Source organism: Chelonia mydas, chromosome 10, assembly GCF_015237465.2.
Source record: "Chelonia mydas isolate rCheMyd1 chromosome 10, rCheMyd1.pri.v2, whole genome shotgun sequence".
NCBI lineage: Eukaryota > Metazoa > Chordata > Testudines > Cheloniidae > Chelonia > Chelonia mydas.
In genome coordinates, this window is record NC_051250.2 from 34,688,073 (window position 1) to 34,711,399 (window position 23,327).

Genomic DNA, 23,327 nt, shown 5'->3' on the forward strand with positions numbered 1-23,327 from the left:
AAGACTCCCCTTTTGTCTGTCCCTTGTTCTCCCAGAGAGAAGGTATCAGAGCAGCTGTGCTGTAAGAGCTTCGGCCAGGTATGAAAAAAATCCTCTGTCTCATACCTAGAAACTATTCATTTAAAAACCCCAAATATGTAAGTAGATCAGGAAATGTTGAAGAAGAGGCAATTAGGTTTATTCCTTTTATTTCGTTATGGCTTGTGGTTTCCTCTGTGATAACGCACTGCTCCCCATGAAGCCAGTCAGGACTCTGGGGAAGTCTCCTTTCTGTGAGCAACCTGTCTTCAGGACACACAGCTTCCACCTTCCTGGGTCTGACCTCGGAGCATTCAGCATCCTCTGCCCCTCTGTGCGCTTCCCACAGCGAGTCCGCCCGGGCAGGGTCCTGGGGAGCCAGAGGGTCCTGCACCCCAACTCCACAGTCAGACATGACTCTCAGCCAGCCAGTAAAACCAGAGGTTTATTAGACGACAGAAACATAGTCTAACACAGAGCTTCTAGGTGCCGAGAACAGGACCCCTCAGCTGGGTCCATTTTGGGGGGCAGAGAGCCAGACAACCACGTCTGCACTTCACTCCTCGTCCCCAGCCAGCCCCAAACTGAAACTATCTCCAGCTCCTCCTCCTCTGGGCTTTGTCCCTTTCCCAGGCCAGGAGGTCACCTGATTCCTTTGTTCTCCAACAAACTTTAGCTCTCACCTTGCAGTGGGGAAGGGCTCAGGACATCAGTTGCCAGGAAACAGGGTATTGGCCATTCTCTGTGTACAGACCCCTGCACACACCTGCCCTCTAGGGCTCTGCAACAATCATACACTCTTGTCCCACCACCTAGATACTTAAGAACTGCCATGGGGAAACTGAGGCACCCCCACAATATTCAGAGGAAACATTAAGAACAGTCCCGCTTCATCACAGCCAGGTACTTTTGTTTTGCTTGTAACCTTTAAGCTCAACCTCAAGAGAGCTATTCTTGATGCTTAATCCTTGTAATTGTTTGTTTTTTTTTTGTTTTTGTTTTTGTTTTTTAAATCTAGCAAAAAGCCTAAATGTCCAAATGTTAGTTTTTATTAATAAAAAAAAAAAGAAACTTTTTAAGAACAGAATTGAATTTTTGTGTCTAAGAGGTTTGTGCACATGTTTAATTAGCTAATGGCAACAGCTAATTTCCCTTGTTTTTCTTTCTCAGCTCTTCCCCGGAGGGGGAGTGAAAGGGCTTGAGGGTATCCTACAGGCAGGAATTCCCAAGTGCTCCTTCCTGGGTTTTCAAAGGGGTTTTGCACTTGGGTGGTGGCAGCATGTACCCATCCAAGGTCAGAGAAAAGCTGTAACCTTGCAAGTTTAATACAAGTCTGTAGTGGCCAGTATTAATTTTTAAAGTCCTTACGGGCTCCCACCTTCTGCACTCGAAGTGCCAGAGTGGGGAATCAGCCCTGATTATAGAATCATAGAATATCAGGGTTGGAAGGGACCTCAGGAGGTCATCTAGTCCAACCCCCTGCTCAAAGCAGGACCAATCCCCAACTAAATCATCCCAGCCAGGGCTTTGTCAAGCCTGACCTTAAAAGGTGTGAGGAAATTGACCGAGGAGAGGATAGGGACCTCATGGACTATCCTGTTCATCCTGCTTAATTGATACAGAGACTGTCATTCAGAACTGTCAGCCAATGACTGAGCCTTTCTCCTATAACCAGCCCTCAGCTTCAGCCCTTCACTGCCAGAAATTCTTCCTTTGTTAGTAACCAACAGTTTTCCAAAGTGCTAATTGTTGGAAACATTCTACCTTTTAAATGGAATTGGAGTCAAATCCAGAGAGAAGTGGTTTACTCCAAGTCTGAGGGGAAGCCTGTGGCAGATCCAAGATTAGCCTGTTGCGAGCCAGGAACTCCTGTTTGATATTACAGGAATGCAATCACATTTGTTTCCATGCAAAAGTGCAAGGTAGACACACTTTTATTGAAAGAAGGTGTTGTGTGTTTGTACAGTTTCTAGCGTAGTGAGGGTGTAATCAGAGACTGGGGCTCCAAGGCACTACGGTAATCCAGATTATTGATGATACACATTATTGGTAGGTGGGCTTTCTTAAGGCCAGGGGACTCCTCACACATACCCGTACTTCTCAAGAATTCCACAGAGGGACAGGACCATCCTGAGTACATCAGACATGCCCTAGAGACCCTCACACTTGAATGTCATGGAAGTCAGAGAATGGACTATATTGCTAAGGCTGATTTAATGGCTTTGAAAATGTCAAGGTGGATTCTTTTTTAATCTTCTGCTTCATTAGTTTCACCTTCCTCACCAAAGTTTGTATTTAAAATGATCTTTTAAAGTGTTTTGTTAAGCATTTTTGTTTCCTTATTTTTTTTCCCCCAATATTTATTCCTTTTTCTAAATCCGATCAATACGTGGTTATATTATCTTTAATATCAGACTAAACCAGAGAGTTTTAAAACAGTGCAATTAAACTCTTTCAAAATGTTAGTCACTAGCCAACAAGGGAATTTTGGGGGGGTGGGGGGAGGGTCTCAGGGCCAGGGCAGGGGGTTGGAGCACAGACTACCTCCAGTGGCTCCCGGTTAGCGGTGCAGCCGGGGTGCAGAGGCAGGCTTCCTGCCTGTCCTGGCACCGTGGACCACGCTGCGCCCTAGAAGCGGCCAGCAGCAGGTCCAGGTCCTAGGAGGAGGCACACAAGCAGCTCCATGTGGCTCTCGCCTGTAGACACCCCCGCAAGCTCCCATTTGACAGGAACCAGCCAATGGGAGTGCAGAGCTGGTGCTTGGGGCTGGGGAAGCGCGCAGAGCCCCATGGCCCCCCTGCCTAGAAGCCGGACCCGCTGCTGACTGCTTCTAGGTCGCAGCATGGTGTCGGAACAGGTAGGCACTAGCCTGCCTCTACCTGGGCAGCACCGCCAACGGGACCTCTAACGTCCTGGTTGGTGGTGCTGACCAGAGCGACCCAGTGCCTTACATGCTGTGACCCAGTACTGGGTCACGACCCGAATTTTGAAAAACCTTGACCTAGAATTATGTGGTGCAAATGATTATTGCTATTCGTTTTAAACCAATCATCAGTTTAAACAACCACCCAATCATTAATTCTCAGTTTATACACAAGTGTGTGTAGTATTTGAGCATCTTTTAAGACAATGTATTTAATATACCATGATAAATGGCAGTTTAAAAACAAAATACCATGCTGATCTCCTACTGCTGGGTATGCTACAGATCTAACTGAAACTCTCTAGACTATAGATACTTGCTTGACCTAGTCATTTTGTGGTCTGACAGCCCTGATGAATGAAAATGTGGTGAAGAGAGGGTTCCTTTAGTCAATTCCAGAATTCTTTTGAGGGTTAGCAATCAAATGGGTCTCTTGACTGAAGCACTCAGCTTTGTGATTGAAATTGCATCCTACGTGCCTTATTAACTTGATGACTTTAATAGGATAGCCACCAAATGCAGCAAAATCCAAAGTCCCCAGGCCAGCATTGAAAATTAAAGGTATAGAGAAACTGTTATGAATATGGTTCTTTAGGCATATAGCAGTAACTTGACCGAGGGAAGGAAATTCTCCTTTTGCTTTTTCAAAATTAATTTTAAATGTACTGTCTCTCTTCAGCCTGTCCCCAAGCATGTATCCCTTGACGACTTCCTGCAGAGGGGTTTTGATAGTGGTGGGAGAGAAATTTGTCCTTTTTATTGTCTAAGGAAAGATGCCAACATCAGGGGTCTAGGGAGACAGGAGTAAATGGAGGACAAAGGCAGCTCCAGAATGAAGGACTGGAGGCATGGTCAGCACCTTGTGCTTTTACTGCCTTTGCTACTGAGTGCCTACGCTGAAATCGTAGTGTAATTAATCGTAGTGTAATTAATTATGCACGGTATTGGTGGACTTGGTGGGACCATGGTGAACTCAAAGGTGAGAATTTTGAGTTTCACTCTGCCTAGTGAAGTGCTGAAGATCATTGGATGAAATGATGCAGCCAGCTGTCGAGGCACAGCATAGCCATCAAAAGCACTGTTATATAGTTTTTGTTTTTTCTTTCCATTTGGCACAATAAGGCAATGATGCAATTGTTAAAGTGACCTTACTCTCCAAGTAAGAACAAATGTACTGTAGCAATTACAGGGACCTGTCAAGTTTAGGATTATTATTATTTATTATTAATCATTTATATACTAATGTAAATGGTTCTTGACAAAGTTAGATTAAAAGGACCCAACTGGAAAACTAGTCACTTAAATTGTGTGAAGTAGTTTCAGGTGTTATACCTACCCCTGCAATCCCCCTACCAGTTTTTGTGGTTTGGCAGTTTATATTTTCCTATTCTTATTTTAAAAATCTTTCTCTCCTCAGTTGCTCTGTGAAAGACCCCCACAAACAATGATGAGTGATGTGGGGCTGCCAAATGCACAAAATAAACTGGAAAAAAATAAGGCAATACTTTTATATCTACTCGTTAAGTGTCTTAACATCTAAGATTATATTAATAGTAGATAAAAAAAAATTTTCCAACAGAACTGTGGATTCTAAGGAGATGGTGTCCCTTCCGAAAAATTCTTACCATCGGACTTCATCCACTCTCTCGTTTGTGAATGGCTGCATGTTTTTGAGGTTAATGTTCTAACTGTCTTTTAACTGAGAAGGTATGGCGGCTTGTCTGACTCCTTTGTGCTACTTACCATCTGCCTAAAGAGCTGAAAGATGGAAGCAGTTGTTGTGACTATTTTGCAGGCATCTCTGTTTCAGAAGGCATCCGCTTCTTGGTATTGTGTATGTATCACTGTTTAACATCTGGGATCTCAGGTGTGATGCTTCCTCTGTGTTTACCCATGAAAATAAAACAGATTTTAGTTTCTTGAATCCTGTTTTTGCAGTTTTTTTCCCTAGGGATGTTTTGAAGGCCTTGATTCCACTAGGATCTTATTCCTTCCTGAAGTCCTGCGTCTTTTAGGTTATATAGTCCATCTAAACATCAGCTTATTCTCTGTTCGCTCGTTTTCCAGAGACCTTTTCTGATTCTGGGGACTGGTCTATTTGTCCAAGATGTCTGCTTTGGACACAGTTTTTAGTAAACAATAAAACTTTCTGAAGATTTTGTAAGAAGGGTCACTAGAAGGAGAGAGATTCTGGAAGCATGGCTCTAGACAGAATTGACTGTGTAAGAATGGTATTGTCCTACTCAGTAGTTCTGCTCCCAGGGGAGTCTCTGAATCTTATCTGCTTATTTTATTGACCAAACCAAGTTCTTACTAGCATTGGCACTTGCAGAACCGGTGCAACTATGGGAACTGGAGTCAATTGTTTTGTGCATAAATAGAGGTCTCCTTCACTCTGTAATTTTTTTATTACTGGTGGAAACGTAAGAAGCAGAACAACTTTATTCCCATTTTAGGCTGAATTGGGAATGCCTGCAGTTGACAGATCAGAGGGTGAGTTTTGTGAATGGGTAACTTTTATTTTTCTCTCAATAAAGCTAGCATAGTATGGAATTTTAAAATATCAATTCAGAATCACTACAGGTGTAGTAAGATGTCAGGTCTTTCTACACTATTACATTGCTCATCTAGACAACCGGCGTTTGAAAGGGTTGATTGGTTCAATCAGACTTCTACAAGCCCAGGTGAGCAGCATATTTCTCTGCAAGAATTCATTACAATTATCGAGTAGTCCCAGTCATTTAAACATCTTTTTTTGTCTTTTTAAGCCATAAGTTTACCATGTTTGTTTGTAATTAACTCAGCCTCAGTTTTTTAGGAAGGGGCAAGTTAGTCTCCATTGTGAGCTCCAAAGCTTCCTTTCAGCAAGAAAGCTCATGAATTTCTTATCCTACATTTCTGCTGCTGCTGCGTAGGAATGCCCTGCTTCACCCCGTGCCTAGGTTTAGAAGACTTTTAGTAAGTGGTGTGATGAGCATGTTAGGTGGTGATCTGACTTCATGCTTCTGATGTTTATCCCTCTTAGTTGTCCAGGTAAGTCTCTATCACATACCCATAAATGCTGAGGTACAACTCTGTCCTCTGTGGTATTCACAAATCTTGATTATAAAAAGGTGAAGTTCCTTGGCATGTTAAATAGTGTGTGCTAATAAGATCCATGAAAAGGGATAGGTTCTTTTTTGTTTTGTGTTGACCTGGCTTCTACAGGAGTTGTGTTGTCTAGAGCAGGCCTCTGGCAGTGGTGGATCTGCCAAGTTTCATGGGTTGAGAGGTGGAAATTCTTCTGTGGGGCAGTGAAGCAAATCCCCGCATGAAGGACATTATTTCTGATTCTATGAATATGATTGAGTGGAAACTCCCATATTACTCATGCTATCTAGTATCCTATGTGCTAGCTGTCCACTTGGTTATCATTCTTTAAAAGGCTTTTCTTCTCTATTTATATGTTGGGAGCAGTATTTTCCATGGTTGTCACTAGATATTGTTATACTCCCACTGTTTTCAAGATTAAAATATGGAAACTATATGTCAGTTTTATTACAAACATTTTAGGAGTCAGATCTATCAACCTTTCCTCTTGTCACTGTTTGTCCTGGTTTGGAGGAGACTGTAATTTTGTTTCTATCTTAGAACTTTTTTCCTTTTACAGACTTGCTCGCTGCTACAGAAGGAGTATCAGTGGTAGATATGGATGTCTTGTTGAAGGGAATTTAACTAAAGCTAGAGGAAGCGCTGGCTTTTAATTGTGGATTTTATCTGGCCCCTCCATGTTTTACTAAGTTATTCATCGCTGTTCAAATCTAAAAGTCCATGTAGAGTTTACACTTTAGCTTTGAGAAAATGTTTTGCTTTCCTCTAGACTTTGATATGATCCTGATTGACCTTGCTTTAGCCATTTCAGGTTGGGCAAAGGGGTGCAGCTGGAGAACTTGTGAACTGTTAAACCATAAAAGCTTTTGAGAGCTTCTTGGTATCCCAGAGTTTTCTGACTCTAAACTGAAACTGCTGCAAAAAGAGAAGCTATAACTGGGAGGAGAACTTGCTCAACTTTCAAACTGGTTTGGCCAAATAAATGTATTTTGACAGCAGGGAGTGCCTGCTCACGGAGAGTCCCTTGTTTGGCATTGAGGTTTGGGTGGCAAGAAATCAAGAATGTCTTCCTTAAACAGTATGATTAAAGGCTCCTTTTCTTTCAGTGTGGCTGCTGTTTTTCTAAGAAGCTGTTTTCAATCAGCCCTTTTTACAGATTGTTTTTCCCCACTAATCTAATGTATGAAATTTTGTGATTTAATTAAAAAAAACTTTATAGATAAAGTCTGAACAGGATTTCCAATTTCTCTACTATGAAAGACATAATGAAAACTTTGTTCTCCACCTAGTCTTATGTATGGAGTGGAACTGCAGCACCTCTGATACAGTTTATCTTGCTGAGGAATATCCTCAAAGTAAGAAATCGCGCCCTGCTTCCCCCCCATACTTAACTTTTGTCCTGCAGTCTTTATGATGGAGCGCACACAAGTTTCCTGCATTGGTCCTATTTCAATAAGTGTGTGTAACCCTGTATAAGGGGTGTGTAAATCCTATGAGGTTCAAAGAAAGCCAGTTGTCAGATTACTAGCCCTAATCAATTTTGTCTGCTGGTGGGTTTTTGATCGGGGTGGTTGGGGGGGGGGGGTACATGGTTTTTTGTTTCAGTTGGCTTATAGGGGTGTTGGCCACCTCTTTTTACAATTGTATATGTACTTTGGCTTGGATTCCAGTCTTTCCTTCCTGTTGAAATCTGAGGTTTTGAAGGAAGGTTTGTTTTGTTTTTTCCACACTCCCAATCCATATGGCTCTCTTATTCTAAAAATGTCCTTGCTTTAGGAGTAGTAAGATATTTATCCTATATACAGGCTACTTATTTAGTCAGGTGCATGGCTTTTCGGTTCAGTCTCCATTCTTGATTAACTTTAAATGCAGTTCTTCCTCTTGTTTTTTCTTTTAAATAGAACTTTTAAAGAAGATGGAATATTCCACAACTTGCCTCATCGTTATCTTCAGATACTTCACAGTGCTGTTAGCGGGGGTATTCACCTAGAGGCAAGGAATTTTACTGTGCATCTACTGCCTTCCTGACACAAAGCACGCAACTTCTGACTGTGGAAGTCAGAATACTTCCTGTGTTAGCATTTGAATGAGAGTGATTCTGTGAATGGCTAGTCATGATACCTGGAACAGAATATTTTTTAATTAATGTAATTCATGTAAGAGATCCCTGCACAAAGCTAGTGAACTCGGTGACATATATCAAACATCCAACATGTGCCAAGACAAGCTTTGTCTTGCTAAATCAGGAAAAATGTACTTGAAAGTTGACTTCTTAAATAGCTAAGATTTCGTTGTTTTGTTTTGTCCCCCCCTTCCCCGGGAGAGAAAAGAGGAAGGGAGTCTGCATGTTCCAATCACTGATTAACTTGGACAGGCCTATGAGGTAATGCTGAGCATTAGTGTTGACTTCTGTTTTTGTATTTATTTATTTTAATTTTTTTTAAACTGGCCTGATTTTATTTCAAGCATGATGACCAAGTGGGTTGAATGTGAGACGCTCATTCCACTCAGTTCTAGAATGCATCCCACCCATTGTTTCCTTGGAGCTTCTGACAAATTAGTGTGAAGTGAACAATTTGGGGGGGAGGGATAGCTCAGTGGTTTGAGCCTTGGCCTGCTAAACCTAGGGTTGTGAGTTCAATCCTTGAGGGGGCTATTTAGGGATGTGGGGAAAAAATTGGGGATTGGTCCTGCTTTGAGCAGGGGTTGGACTAGATGACCTCCTGAGGTCCCTTCCAACCCTGATATTCTATGGTTCTATGAACTTTCTCCTCTGTCTTTTTTCATATTAGTCTCAAGAAGTAGGATTGAGTCTCCTTTGGCACAGGGGGAGATGGGAACAAAACAGAACTGTGATCACATCATTCCTCTTCTTTTAATTAACATTCTTGTTGGTATGAGGGATCCTGATACCATGTCAGGTTTAAAGTGACAAGAGACAATGTATGATCTGACATGCATGCAAGAATTTGTTTTTTCTCCATGCTGCAGAAGACATTCCAGCTGAGCATTATTTATGCTAGACCTTTACAGAAAAACCTTTAACAGACAAACTATCAGCTTTGCTTCTGATCTATTTGTGGCTTTTCTAAAAAAAACGCAAAGAGCAGTGCACTACCCCGGCAATTGCAGATAAATACCACCACTTACAAATCTTGCCTTGCTCAGTCATAATTGACCATCACTTCTCGCTGTAATGAGATCCAGTCCCTTGAGGATATTTTAAAGATTAATTAATTAGCTATAATTGCTGCAGAATAGAAACCTGCTCTCGGGCATCTCTGGATGCTTTCCGCAACAGCAAATACCTTAACAAATTACTCACTTATAAACCTAGTCAGGGAAGGTGCAAACCTAACTTTACCAATTCATTTAGCTGGTATGCTATTTCTATTGGCTAAACAATGCTTCTGAATATGGGTGTCCAACATGGTAGATCAGATTATGGCTGTAGGTCTCTGGGAAATATGCCACATTGCCATGTCGTCATGTTACACTTACACCAGGCCTGTGTCTTACTAATCACTCTTTTCCACAGTACAGATAAATAGGTACAGAGGTGAGCCCACACAAATATGGCATGTTCATAAAGGTCCGTCCTTTTTCCTCTAATAGGCATGTGGCAGCTCACTGACTTACAAATCATATGTGATCTAATTAGAACTGCTTGATGTGTGACAGCACATGCCACTACCAAACGGTACAGCACTGTATTATCCTGCAGAGAGAACTGTCGCTTGCCTGACGCTCAATGATAAAATTATACAATTAGCATGATTTCACTAAGTGTAATGTTTTTTAATACTCGTTGAAACATGGAATGATGTAGCATTCATTTTAAAATAAGCAAACCTTTCTAGTGCATATTTCTAATTAAACACTGAGTTTAAAAATGCTCTACTTCCTCTTGCGTTGTTACGAACCTCTTGAGGTCACCCTAGTTTCAACTAACATTTTCCCCATTTCTCATTAATGTGCAATTAAGACCTCACTGGCTTTACTGCTTCAAAAAGGAAGATGCTTTCATCTCCCTTGCAGCTGCTGGCCTGAGCACTATCTGGTTTAGTTTGGTTCTTCGCCCTGTAGATAGCATTCGTTTCAGCATGGGAAGCTGGTTCTCATCTCTACTGCAGTTGAGGCTTATGTAACTGCTCAGCTGAATGGGGAAGGAAAAGTGTCTATAGTACTGTTTTTACAATGGTACGCTACGTTAGAGGCCGCACTTCATTGCTGGCTAGTGACTTTAACATTTTGAAAGAGTTTTAATTGCATTATTTTAAAACTCTCTCTGGTTTAGTCTGATATTAAAGATAATATTGATCTGATTTGGAAAAAGGAATAAATATCGGGGGACAAAAAAAATAAGGAAACCAAAAATGCTTAACAAAACACTTTAAAAGATCATTTTAAATACAAACTTTGGTGAGGAAGGTGAAACTAATGAAGCAGAAGATTAAAAAAGAATCCACCTTGACATTTTCAAAGCATTGGAAGCTGAGGAATTTTGAAACTGTAGGGAAGATGTATCATTTTGGTTAATTTCAAAAGCAATTGGTTAGTACAACTGTTAAAGCCCTTGATTTCTCATGTTACATTGTGAGCAACAACCTGAGTCCTAATCAATATTGTGTAACTCGAACTGTTGCTGGGAATTGTCAGGGGAAGAACTGGGTTTGTGTCCTTTTTATGATGCATAAAAGAAGTGACTTGTCCTTCCAGCTCCTTATTTACATTTGTGATTCACATCTTCTGTGCAGCGCCTTTTCCTGAAAGATACTCCAAAAGCTACATATTTAGGAGGCTTGACATCCGAGCCGGGCCAGGCATAAGCAGACTAAGCAATTACTTAGGGCCCTGAGCTCCTCAAGGGGGGCACCCCATTCACTTTTTATTATAAGAACTTGCCTCTTTTAGTATTTGGGGGAGGGAGGAGCAAAAATACTCCTGCTTAGCTAATTGGGGGGCCTCTAGCACCGGCCTGCTGGACATCACAAGTAGAGTGAAATCTGTGCAAAGGAGAGGGACTTTTAGTCACTTGCAAAACTCATTTGTGTTTCACAACTGTCAATCATTTGTGAGAAAAGGTCTCTATGAAATACTAAACATCCTCCTTACTTCTATTAAGAGCTGAGAATGCTTTCACCAGTTCTGGTCCTTTAGGGAGTCCTCCATCAAGAAGAGGAAGACAAGAATTGTTCTTTTTATTTTTGAAAGTAAAATAACAAATACAATCAACTCTGCCCAGGAGGGGAAAACCTTTTAGGCCATGTGCGTACATCCAAAAAGAACCACAAAAACAAGAAGTTATAAAACCAACTTTTATTTTCCTTTGCAAGTCGCCCTCAAGGATTCTGTGTAGTACTTCTCTCAAAAGTACAAAACTATGTCTTTATCTTAAAAACACAGGAAACTTTATCTTGGTTTATAAACCTGTTTTATTTAAATATTTTTGGACAATATCTTGGGTAGTTTAAAGGTGTGTGGGTTTTTTTCCCCCTATAAAACTTTGATAATGTTAGTTGCGTGTGTGTGTGTGTGTGTGTGTTTCTCTCCAGTAGACAAAGGTCCTTAAATTGTTGGATGATTATTCCAGAAAGAGCAGTTCTTCTGCTAAAACTGATAATTCTGTGATCTTAGTTCCCAAATGGCAAAATTTCTGTGAGCACAAAGTGAAGTTACCTTGTAGCATTAAAGAGGGCACTGATTCTTTTTATGAGTAATTCAGCTTCATATGCAGTAACGTTTCTCTCAGGTGATTCTCTTTTCCCAGTGCTGTGTTCTCATTTAGGCTTCCCAAACTTAGCTGACCTGGAGTTTGATCCTGTGAGGCAGCTTCCAGAACTGATGGTGCTCAGCACTTTGTAGAATAAACCCCTCTAGAGAAGTGGTTTATGTCTGTGCACCTGTAGCTAGATTGCAGTGCTACTATACAGTAGCACTGCAATCTGCTTGCTGCCAACATGATCTATCATTTTACGGTTACTGGAATAAGAGACTTGATGACTAAACAACAGTGAGGGGGATTGCTGAAGACCATTCTCTCCACACCACCTTGTCTACGGTATTAATGAAATTTTTAGATGTTTGACCTTGATCACGCCAACCATTCAAAAGCTGATGCAGAAAACTTGATTGACTCCTGTTAGAATGAGAAGTTCTGCCATGTCACACGTCTTAGATCAGGTGTTTCTGTCCTTGTAAGCAGCCAGACTATTCTTCCTGCTCCTCCCCATTGGCTTGAGGTCAATAGGGAGCAATGTTTTTGACATTTGACAATGCGTAGATGGTACAGTGATACATGCTCTAGAAATCTTTCTAGATAAGGCCTGGAGACCGAAGCTTAGGAATATTTATGGCCCTACACATCTTATGGGCACTCCTGGAGGTATGCTTGGAATGTGGCTGGAACGTTTGGTATGTTTTGGTGCCTGCTTTATTCATAACTGCATGTGAGGTGCACTAAAAAAAACCCACTCCACCTGCACACTAAATGTGGTTTTGTTTGTTTTGTTTTGGGTTTTTTTTTTGACACTCTTAAAATTACGACCACAGTTTTTTCCACTGAATGCATCTGATGAAGTGAGCTGTAGCTCACGAAAGCTTATGCTCAAATAAATTGGTTAGTCTCTAAGGTGCCACAAGTACTCCTTTTCTTTTTGTGAATACAGACTAACACGGCTGCTACTCTGAAACCTACCAAAGGAGAGTGTTTTGGTTTTTATTTAAGTTAATGCTATTTCCAAAGTATTGCTCATGGAACTGCTGCTGCATGTCCTCACTGTAAGACCCGCATCCTGTGCCTCAGAAGCCTAAAGCTCTTCTGAAGGAGTGGAGCTAGCCATCTCCCTCAGAGCCAGCACTGCAGTCCTGTTCTGAGAGGCCTGATTCACAGCCGCCCTCAGTTCTTCCTCCAGGACTCCAGGCGGCCTTGGATCCGTCCCATTATATTGCCAGCCCTCACTACAAAAGGTGAACATGGTTATCTTTCCTGGTGGACAGGGATTCACCATTTCTAAGCAGGGGAGACGTTTACAGTGAAAGAGTGGCCTCTGCTCTGTACAGGCTCTTCATGGGCAGCTGAGTTCAGGCTGGCATCAACTTAGCCCCCTCTCTTGGGCATGAGAGAACTCAGATGGCATCAGACTGAGCAGAACAAATAAAAAAAAACCTACGGGCGCCATGTGACACACAGTCTTCGTGCTTTGCTACCCAATGCTAATTATGGTGCGCAATATTGCAAATGTGGTCCCACCCAATACAAAAATCCCATGGCCTAAGAACTTCTCCCTGGAAAAAAGATGGGGGTCAGGGAGATACAAATCTATTTCACAGAGGTACGTGGGGCTTTTCCCTTAAGATTAGTTGCTCAAGCAAATCAATTCCCCGTTCTCTGAGCACTAAAATGGAAAACTTTAAGGAAAGCTGAGGTTATTCAGAGTCATTAGAAAAGTTGACTTACAAACTTGGCTCCTGCCAGACAGTATGAAAAAGAATACAGATCATAGGGCAAATGGAAGCAGTCCTTGAAGTACGATGGGAGAAAATGCCACGTTGCAAGTGCGATACGTTCAGGTTGTTGAGGCGAGGTTAGTCACTGTCCTGAATTGCAGCAGAGCAACCTGCATGACTCCTAGCTAGCACGGTCTGGAGTTAAGCCCCTGATTGGTGCCAGGCTCCTTCAGTGTGAGAGGAAATGACCACTATAATTCTGATCCAAATTCTGGAGATTGCCCAGAAAGGGTCTCCAGTGAAGCTATCCAAGAATCAGAGGCACAGCTTGTGATGGATTGGTCCTGTCAAATTGTGAACTTCATCTTGTTCTGTGAACGTCCTTTCTTTTCTGTCACTCCACTCCTTATTGTAACTTTCAATGTAAATTTAGAGCCTCCCTTTTGTAGTGAGGTCTTGACACATAACTGAATGACTGTATGAGAAGCTGGCACAGAGCAATCTAGGGTCATCAACAATGAATGACTCTTCCCTGCTGGAACAATGGGTTTTCTACTGTTCGAGCCATTCACGTTGACTATCTCTACACAGAAGGTGCTGTGAGGTGGGGGGCTGGAGGCTGGAATTTTCCCAGGGGAAGCACTGTTTTGAAAGAGGGGTCTTTTTTCTTAGCAAGAGGCAAACCATCATGACGTGCAGGATAGACTGCCTAACCTTGAGATGCTGACCAAACCCAGAACTGACAGGAGGGGAGAGATCAAAGGTGGTGGTGGGGAATACTGTACTTTCTTTTGTACAAAGATTTGTACTGTTTAGTGTGCTTTAAGAGTAAAGTATCTGTGCTTAAAGAATTCCTGTGCAAAGTCTGAGTTCTTTGCTTTCCTGCCGTAAGGCCCCTGAAGGTTTTAACTCTGAACCAGAGCTCGCAGCCAGGTGGAGCATGGGGAAACGTGTCTAAGCAACTATGGACTTGGTGGGGAGTGGACACTGGTCTAGGGATCAAGGGCAGCTGGACTGTGAGGTCATATATGGGGCCTGCATCTGAGTGACCCAGAGCTAGTACCAGTTGGTACTGAGGCCAGTGGGTTTTGAAGCATAGGGGATCCCATGGTTGGGCTGACAAACATCAGACTGAAATCTGTCCAGACAAGGGGACTTTGCCAGGTTGTGAACTCCCATGTTCCATTCCCAATCTTGAGCAACCCATGGAAATGCCAGGACACAAATGAAATCCTCTATCTTATACAACCTATTCCCTATCTTAGTTTTAGGCTCAAAGAACCTGGAATAAACAGAGCAGGGCTCAGTCTGAAACATCTCTACTTCCTAAAGGTCAAGTTTCTATCTTGACATTCCCATTTTACTGTCCTACAGACATTTGCTCTGTTTGCATGTGGATAAACCCTAAAACCCCGGATAAACCCTAAAACAAGTAAACAAATAGTATTTATTCTCCTGGCTGGTGCAAACTCCAGTGTGGGCTGCGGGAAGGAGCACAGGCCGAGGGACGTACTGGCCGCTGCTTCCCACAGCCTCCATTGGCCAGGCACAGCGAACTGCAGCCAGTGGGAGCCACGATCGGCCGAACCTGTGGATGTGGCAGGTAAACAAACCGGCCGGGCCCCCCAGGGGCTTTCCCTTCACGAGCAGTGTCCCAAGTTTGGGAAACGCTGCCTTAGGGCATGGCTACACTTGCAGCTGTAGAGCGCTTTGACTTAAACCCGTCTTCAGAGAGCACAGTAGGGAAAGCGCTGCAATCTGTCCGGACTGACAGCTGCAAGCACACGGGCGTGGTCACATTTGTGGCACTTGCAGCGGCATTGGGAGCAGTGCATTATGGGCAGCTATCCCACAGAGCACCTTTTCCCATTCTGGTGCTGTGGCTGGTGGGAAGGTGGTGAGGGGGGGCAATCTGGGTCCTGTCCCAACATCCTGTGATGCATTGGTTTGCATCCCAGCAATCCCTGTTCTTCCATCCACATTTCACGCCATCTTTCAACATTTTTTGTACTGCGCGCGCTGTCTTCCCTTTCGGTCTGCGGAAATGGAGCCCGAACTGCTGAGTATGCTGACGAGTCTCGCCAGCACGTCACGTTTGTCAGTCGAGTTATTCCTTATGATCCAAAGTGACAGTGAGGGTTCCAATGATGATATCGACCTGAGTAACACATATGACATGAGTTTGCTTGTGGCATTCACGGACATGCTCACCACAGTGGAATGCTGCTTTTGGGCTCGGGAAACAAGTACTGAGTGGTGGGATCAAATCGTGATGCGTCTGGGATGACAAGCAGCGGCTGCAGAACTTTCGGATGCGAAAAGCCACTTTCATGGGACTGTGTGAGGAGCTCGCCCCCACCCTGCAGCGCAAGGACACGAGATTGAGAGCTGCCCTGTCGGTGGAAAAGTGGGTGGCTATTGCAATCTGGAAGCTGGCAACTCCAGACAGCTACCAATCGGTCGCTATCTAGTTTGGAGTGGGAAAGTCGACCGTTGGAATCGTGTTGATGCAACTTTGCAGGGTTGTTAATCGCATCCTGTTCAGAAGAACCGTGACTCTGGGCAACGTGCATGACATTGTGGATGGTTTTGTACAAACGGGTTTCCCTAACTGCGGAGGGGTGATAGATGGTGCACATATTCCAATTCTGGCACCAGCCCACCTAGCCTTCGAATACGTTAATCGGAAGGGGTATTTCTCTATGGTTCTCCAGGCGCTTGTGGATGACTGTGGGCGTTTCATTGACATTAACACAGGCTGGCCTGGGAAGGTGCATGGAACACTGGCCTGTTCAGGAAGCTGCAAGCCATGACTTTTTTTCCCAGACCAGAAGATCACTGTAGGGGAAGTCGAAATGTCCATTGTGATCCTTGGAGACCCCGCTTACCCTTTAATGCCATGGCTCATGAAACCCTACACAGGAAGCCTTGACAGCAGCAAGAAGTGGTTCAACAACAGGCTGAGCCAGTGCAGAATGACTGTGGAGCGCACTTTTGGCTGTTGAAAGGGCCACTGGCGTTCTCTGTATGGGAAGCTGGACCTGGCCGATGACAGCATCCCCGCGGTTATATCCGTGTGCTGTACCCTCCATAACATTTATGAAGGGAAGGGTGAACGATTAACTCAGGCATGGAACTCGGAGGTTCAACACCTGGAGGCTGAATTTGAACAGCCAGAGAGCAGGGCTATTAGAGGGGCCTAGCATGGGGCTGCAAGGATTAGGGATGCCTTGAGGGAGCAATTTGAGGCTGAAAGCCACCAGAAATGTCTGGTGAAGTGCAGTGGTTCCAATGTTAGTAGGAATCTGTGTTTGGTACACTGACTTGCAATACCTGTTTCTTTCCTGGGCGAAGGTATCTTTTACTTTATGCAATAATAAAGAATGTTTTCAAAGCCAAAAAATCCATTTATTGAAAGGAAACAAAGGGCCAGGGAGTGGGGTGGGGAATGGTACAATCACAGATTTGCGTATGTCCTGTTATCATACTCAGCCTTCCTGTCTGGAGTGCTGTGCAACGAGTGCTGCACTTCAGGATGGCTACACTGCATGATGATGGGGGTTGAGTGCAGTGGGTAAGGGTTGCAGTTTTCAGGGCTGGGAGGTGAAGCTACAGGCGTTGGAGGCAGCTGGTGGTGGTAAGAACCCAGATGTTGGGGAAAGTGGGTTGGAGGTGATGTGGGGGCACAAGGGAAAGAGTTTTTTGGGACAAGGGCTGCGACGGGGGGCGTGGGGAGGGGGCGTGGTAGTGCTCAGCAGGCATGGCTACGAGCGCCTGGATCGAGTCCGCTTGACGCTCCATTATGCTTATCAGGCGATCCCTGCTTTGCTGCCGGAGCACCGCGCTTTTGTGCTAGCTCTCCTCATTCTGCTGGCGGATCCTCCTTTCACTGTCCCGCCAGTCCTGCGCTTTTCAATTTTTATTACTTGTAGAAGCAAGTAATGCAGCATTCGTGGCTTCTTTGATTCTTTGGAGTCTTTCGGCTGGTGATAACATGGACAGCTGAGATCTCAAGGTTGCATCTGTAGAGGGAAAATGCAACACTTTAACAGAGGCAGCATTGTTCACACCAGACAAAGTAATGATTCCCCTGTACTTAAAGGCAAGCGCAGTCTACACAATAGCATAATTTGCCCATCCCAAAACGAGCGTGCACAACCCACGGGAGTCCCAAAATGGTGAGTAAGCACAGGGTCAAGTGTGACTGGTGCTGGTGATTGTTTCATGGCTGTACTGTCCTCTGGGTTTCTGTGCCTTTGGGAGAGCCAACAGCAGCAGGGGACCCCTATACTGAACACTGTCCCCACATTTTCCACAGGAGTTTGTCCTGGAAGATATCTTGCAGCTGCGGGTGACCTGGGAAGCAAGGGAGGGTCTTCTACTGCAATGCGGCTTCTGGCCTGGCCCATATGCAGCTTGCCTGTGTGCAGCAATGGTCCCCCCGCCCCTCACGGCACAGTGGCGCGGACAAGTTAGCCTCACTGGCTCAAGGACCACAGTGGCTCTCCCGCGAAACCTGCGCAAGTGCATTGCCCAAGTTCTGGATGAGACCTTTGAAGAGATCACTGAGGCCAATTACCGCGATGTGAGAGAGCACATCAACGCCCTATTCCACATCTAGGCATGCATGCAGCCCTAATTCTCCTCACCCCAAGAGCCCGCACCGAATAACTTCCTTCCCAAAATAAAAGCCGCTTACTGGGAACCTCCTCTGGTGTTTTGTCCTTCCCCAAGCGCCAGCCGCCGTGACTGGCTACCTTCCTCCTGGCTTGAGAACAGCTCCTGGCTGCATGCATCTAGGGATTCCAGGATGTCTTCCTCCGCCTCAGCACCCTCGCTCCCGCTTTGCTGCTGCTCCTTCTCCTCCCCCTGCCTGGTTCCACTGGGCTCTGAAGTGTCCATGGTGGTCCTCTGAGTGGAGGTGGGTCGCCCCCAAGTATCGCATCCAGCTCTTTGTAGAAATGGCTGGTCACAGGGGCAGCACCAGAGCGGCTGTTTGCCTCAGGGGCTTTGCGGTAGGCATTCCACAGTTCCTTCACTTTAACCCTGCACTGCAGTGCGTCCCGGTCATGGCCCCTTTCCATCATGTCCCTTGATATCTGCCCAAAGGTATTGTAATTCCTATAGCTGGAGCGCAGCTGAGACTGGACAGCTTCCTTCCCCCAAACACTGAGGTCCAGCACCTCGCCATTGCTCCATACTGGGGAGCGCATGGAGGCACGGTCACCTGGAAAGATTCGCACAGAGCACTCCATGCCTGGCTGAGCAAACAGGAAGGGGATTTTCAAAATTCCCAGAGAATTTAAAGGGCAGGTCTGATGGTTGGTCACCTGAGGGCAGGGCAGTAGAGTTTAAAGTGATGACCAGAGTGGCTAGAACAGGCATTGTGGGACACTTTTGGAGGCTGATCAGAGCACACTAATGGACCAGGGTGTCCACACTGGCACTGCGGTGCTCCAGGAGGGGTGCACAAAATGTTATTCCACTCACTGAGGTCGAGTACCAGGAGCGCTCTAGCTGCGGCGTCAGAGCGCTCTACGTGCGTGGCCAGTGTGGACAGGTAGTGAGCGAGTGCGCCCTGGGCTCCTTTAATGCGCTCTAACTCGGAAGTGTAGCCAAGCCCATAGTTTAACCACCATACTAAACAAGTGAAAGCCTTGAGTTCATCCAGGAGTCCCTTTGTGTGCTTGGACATTCTTATACACCCACAAAGGTCAAGTCTCTGTAGTATGTTATCAGCATATTCTTTAAAAAAGTGCTTTCTTAGGCAATAGCCCTTTATTCCAGCCCTACAAGGTCCTAGGACATGACCTTTGAACCTCACTCTTTTTTCCTTACAGCACATGACTCCATAAACCAGCTTTGTGCATAATATATTTGATATCAGCAGATTTAGTCAGAGTTGAACTTTACACCAAAGTGACGTGGACTGGTCAGATCTGTGGAAGCTGGAGGTAATGAGGGGAGCTTTGTTCCCAATATGTACACATATGCCTATGGGGAGAGGAAATAACACAGAGAAAATGTGGAGGCTTAGCCAAACAGCTGCACCTATTCCATTTAAAGTGAATTTATTTTTGGCTTGTCTACTTATGACTACCCTAATATTTTTTTCATATATTCAAGGCACTATAACTGTGGAAATGAGATCAGGAGGAGCTGTGAGTAATGACAGAATCTGTCAAGTGACAGTCCATACTGTAAAAGCACTTCAGAGCCCTCTGGCAGACTGCTTTAAAGGTAGAGTCGAAATATGGGACTGCTGCTGTCAAGGTTCCTTCCTCACTCTGAACTCTAGGGTACAGATTGTGGGGACCTGCATGAAAGACCTCCCTAAGCTTATTTTTACCAGCTTAGGTTAAAACTTACCCAAGGTACAAACTATTTTACCTTTTGCCCTTGGACTTTATTGCTGCCACCACCAAGCATCTAACAAATACAGAACAGGGAAAGAGCCCGCTTGGAAACGTCTTTCCCCCCAAAATCCTCCCCAAACCCTACACCCCCTTTCCTGGGGAAGGCTTGATAAAAATCCTCACCAATTTGCAGAGGTGAACACAGACCCAAACCCTTGGATCTTAAGAACAATGAAAAAGCAATCAAGTTCTTAAAAGAAGAATTTTAATTGAAGAAAAGTAAAACAATCACCTCTGTAAAATAAGGATGATAAATACCTTACAGGGTAATCAGATTCAAAACATAGAGAATCCCTCTAGGCAAAACCTTAAGTTACAAAAAGACACAAACAGGAATATACATTCCATTCAGCACAACTTATTTTATCAGCCATTTAAACAAAACAATCTAACACATATCTAGCTAGATTACTTACTAAGTTCTCAGACTCCATTCCTTTTCTGTTCCCAGCAAAAGCATCATACAGACCGAGAGACCCTTTGTTTCTCCCCCCGCTCCAGCTTTGAAAGTATCTTGTCTCCTCATTGGTCATTTTGGTCCGGTGCCAGCGAGGTCATCCTAGCTTCTTAACGCTTTACAGGTGAAAGGGCTTTTCGTCAGGCCAGGAGGGATTTTAAAGGTGTTTACCCTTCCTTTTATATTTGACAGCTGCATTTACCTGCCCCTCTTTCTGCATTTTTGAAATTCTCGTCCCATGGAAGAGAATTGCACTTGCTCTCACTGGCACTTCAGAGAAAGAATCAGAGTGAAACTGACTTAATCCCTCATCTGTCCTGGGTTTCCAACTTTAATTTCCAAAGTATTTTTAGAGCATAGCCAGTATCTCCTTGGGAATGGCTTTCCTTCCTCATTTCCCTTTGACAATCCATGCTAAACAGAGATACCAAGCCTCTCTTCAAATTCTCCTGAAGGGGAAGGAGTAGGCAGCGTTTGATCTTATCTTGGAGGCAGGCTGCAAGAAAGAAGTTTCCTTATTAGATCAAGAAGCAAGGTCTAAGCAACCTCATTCAATCATGTGGCTTAGCATAGAAGGCAAACGCTCCAATGATTCAGCATCTCAATACTCGTTTCCAAAGGTGTGCTTGAGAGACTTCCCCTAATTGCTGGAGAGGGAAGAGCTAACAGTGTTCTCTCCACTTCACCACTTCCTGCTCAGAGAAGGGCTCTCGAGGCAACAGGCAGGCTATCGTGGTATCAAAATGCATCCGGGGTGCTGCACAAAAGATGCTCATCAAGTATCAGCCAGATGAATGGGTGAGTTGTAGCTATGGCTCAGGTCACGATTGACAGGTCTCTCTACTAGAATGAGACTATTAGCCCAACTTTTTCGGGGATGGAGCTGAGTTGCTCAGGTTGAGGTATATTTCTCAGACTGTTCTGTGCTCTTGGGGTTGGATAGCCTGTCCTAGACTATGGATTTGCTCCAGATCATTGTACAGGCCCTGAGATTCCATCTTCTGTTGTGGTGGCATATCATAACTTTTGTATCCAGATGTCCTATGGAAAAGTTAGAGGTCAGTTTGTTGCTGTTGTTCTGTAAGTACAGGCTTTGGCACTTAATGCCCTTGGGGAAAAATTAGCTTGGTGGCCATTTTCCTTTTGAGCAGCCTTTTTAGTTCATCCACCACTACTCATGTCTCTTTTTTCCCCCCCTCTTTGGAATCCCAGTTCTGAAGGCAGCTCTGAACCTATCATTTGTGGGTGTTTTTTTTTAAAGTTTGTCAACTGAAAGGTGGTATGCCGCATGACTATTGTGTTAGCCTAAAGGGTCAGGAATCTGGCAGTCTTGTCTTAAGACTTCTATTCCTTTTCGTTAAAGTGTGTTACTGCACACATTTACCTTTCCTCCAACACTTTAAACCTGAACCAGGAGATCCTGGCCCCTATTTGTGTGCTAAGCTGCCTAATAAGGAAAGAGCATCTCTGGAATTGTTTTGGTAGCAAGATGACTTAAATTATTACCCGAGAGAACTTAGTCCAGTGGTTCAAGAAGCGTTCTTAATATTCTACAGGGATTGGATCACTGTACCTGGGTTGTGGTGGCTTGAGCAGAAAGTGGGGAGGAGATTTCAAAAAGAGGAATTTATAATGGGCAGATACCCAGTCAAGCCTGGGTAAAGCGCTGTAACTCAATGTTGCAGCTACAAAAACAAAGGTGCTCTAACCAGTAGTTTAACCCTTTCTACCTTTTTGTAATATGAGATTGCTAGCTTGGTCCTATCATTTTAGACTGGATTTGACAGCGCAGATGCTTTTCTTCTCTAGTTAACCTTTTTTTGAGTTATTGGAAGTCTCTTCTGGAGGAAGAGAGACGGAGAATGGGATACAGAAGGTTGGCCTCAAAGTGGTTGTGAGACCGTTTTATTTGTGCTACTCCCTGGCAGTTTCAGAAGAGGAGTTGCAAATCGAGCTTATTGTATCATTTTTTTGTCCAAATGAAATTCTCTAATGTGACTGACTCTCTCTCTAGCTTAGTGATGAGTGCACTGGCCTGGGACATGGGAGATCTAGGTTCAGATTCATGCTCTGGTTGATCCAGAATGACCTCAAAGCTCAAGATTTGTCCACTTGTGGACATTTTGATAAATTTTCTCTTTTTTGTGAAAATATTCAAAAAGTTGTTTCAAAACAGAATGGAAACACATTCCAAAGATTCTGATGCCTGAAGGGACCATAGTGATCATCATCTGACCTCCTGTATAACACAGGCCACAGTACACTCCCAAAATAATTCCTAGGGCATATATTTTTAGGAAAACATGCAGTCTTGATTCAAAAATTGTCAATGATGGAGAATGCACCATGACCCTTGGTAAATTGTTCCAAGGGTTAATTTCTCTCATTGTTAAAATGTATGCCTTATTTCCAAACTGAATTTGTCTAGCACCAACTTCCAGACATTGGATTGTGTTATACCTTTCTGTGCAAGATTGAAGATCTCATTATTAAATATTTGTTCCCCATATAGGTACTTCTAGACTGTGATCAAGTCATCTCTTAACCTTCTCTTTCTTAAGCTAAATAGATTGAGGCATATTTTCTAATCGTTTAATCATTCTCATGGCTCCCCTCTGAACCTTCTCCAATTTATCAACCTCCTTCTTGAATTGTGGGCACCAGAACTGGACATCGGAATCTAGCAGTGGTCATACGAGTGTCAAATATAGAGGTAAAATAACTTCTCTACTGCTACTCAACATTCACCTGTTTATGCATCCAAGGGTTGTATTAGCTTTTTTGGCCACATTGTCTCACCGGGAGCTCATGTTCAGCTAATAATACACTATGATCTCCAACTTATTTCAGAGTCACTGTTTCCCAGGATAGAGTCCCCCGTCCTGTAGTATGGCCTACATTCTTTGTCCTAGACTTATACATTTACATTGTCATATTAAAACACAGTTTGTTTCCGCCCAGTTTACTAAGCAAT

At 44.0% G+C, this 23,327-nt stretch overlaps 1 protein-coding gene across 4 annotated transcripts in view; it reads left to right on the top strand.

Annotated features, from left to right (window-relative positions):
* RAB11FIP3 (RAB11 family interacting protein 3) overlaps positions 1–23,327 on the top strand; it is a 165,828-nt gene that overhangs the window by 19,693 nt on the left and 122,808 nt on the right. The window contains exon 1 of one of the 4 annotated variants that reach the window (XM_043523607.1): positions 21,169–21,173. The exons of the other annotated variants lie outside the window; for them this stretch is intronic. The gene's annotated coding sequence lies outside the window, so the exon portion shown is untranslated. Of the gene's footprint in view, positions 1–21,168; positions 21,174–23,327 lie in introns of those variants that run through there. 4 annotated transcript variants of the gene reach the window in all.